Genomic DNA, 889 nt, shown 5'->3' with positions numbered 1-889 from the left:
TGGGAATGGGTGGGTAGGGAAGTGGGTGGATGTATGGGGGACTTTTGGGATAGCATTGGAAATGTAATTGAGGAAAATACGTAATAAAAATAATTTAAAAAAATTGTGCTATTTCTTAACATTTTTAGTTCATATTTTTCTGGTGTGTTAACTAATCAGTGAATATTAAAATTCAGTTATTATTTGTAAATTTGTGCTTCAAAAATGAAGTGATGAGAAGTTACTTCTACCACAATATTATTTAGTTGTATTATTTATTTTACAGTCAACTTAATTTAGAAATAAATTGATTTATCTGTTTCTATAGTGAGTTAATTGAAGTGCTAATTTATATATGTTAAAGTATCAATGAAAGTAATGATATGTATTGGCGGTTGAAATGAAGCTTTTTCTCTAGTCTTAAATTGTAATATGTTCCCCTTATAAACATTTTGATATCATATCTGTGCCTAATTTAGTTTCTCAGTATAGTCAAGAAAAACCTGAACTGGAGGAACCTCTAAACCACCATCATAACTGCAGCACCATGCAAATTTACATTGACTTACAGAAAGAATTTCTGAGAAATAAGGCTATAGAATGTAGTCCAGGCAATGATCTGCTGGAATTCCTCAATAGTGAACAGAACATATGGTACAGGGAAACCAAGATTGATTTAGGTTCCTCACAACATCCAGGTAGAGAACAGGGAAGGATCATGAATACCAAATTGCATTATTATCTGTTGATTATTCTCCAGAAGTTTTGAAGTCCAACCAGCACCTTAAGATGCTGGTGACTTTTGGGTTAGTCATTTGGGGGTTCTTTATTTCATGGAGGAACATGGAAATCCAGAAATCCAATTTGGATTAGTAGAATTTTCTAGTTTCTAGATGTCAGTGTCTGTTTG

The 889-nt window shown here is 32.5% G+C and overlaps 1 pseudogene; it reads left to right on the top strand.

Annotated features, from left to right (window-relative positions):
* Positions 1-677, top strand: part of LOC110287682 — a 4,380-nt pseudogene extending 3,703 nt beyond the window's left edge.
* Positions 678-889: the final 212 nt, after the last annotated feature.

This window comes from Mus caroli, unplaced genomic scaffold, assembly GCF_900094665.2.
Source record: "Mus caroli unplaced genomic scaffold, CAROLI_EIJ_v1.1 scaffold_20774_1, whole genome shotgun sequence".
Classification (NCBI taxonomy): Eukaryota; Metazoa; Chordata; class Mammalia; order Rodentia; family Muridae; genus Mus; species Mus caroli.
The sequence above is the reverse complement of the archived record's forward strand: the minus strand, read 5'-3'. Positions and strand labels throughout refer to the sequence as shown.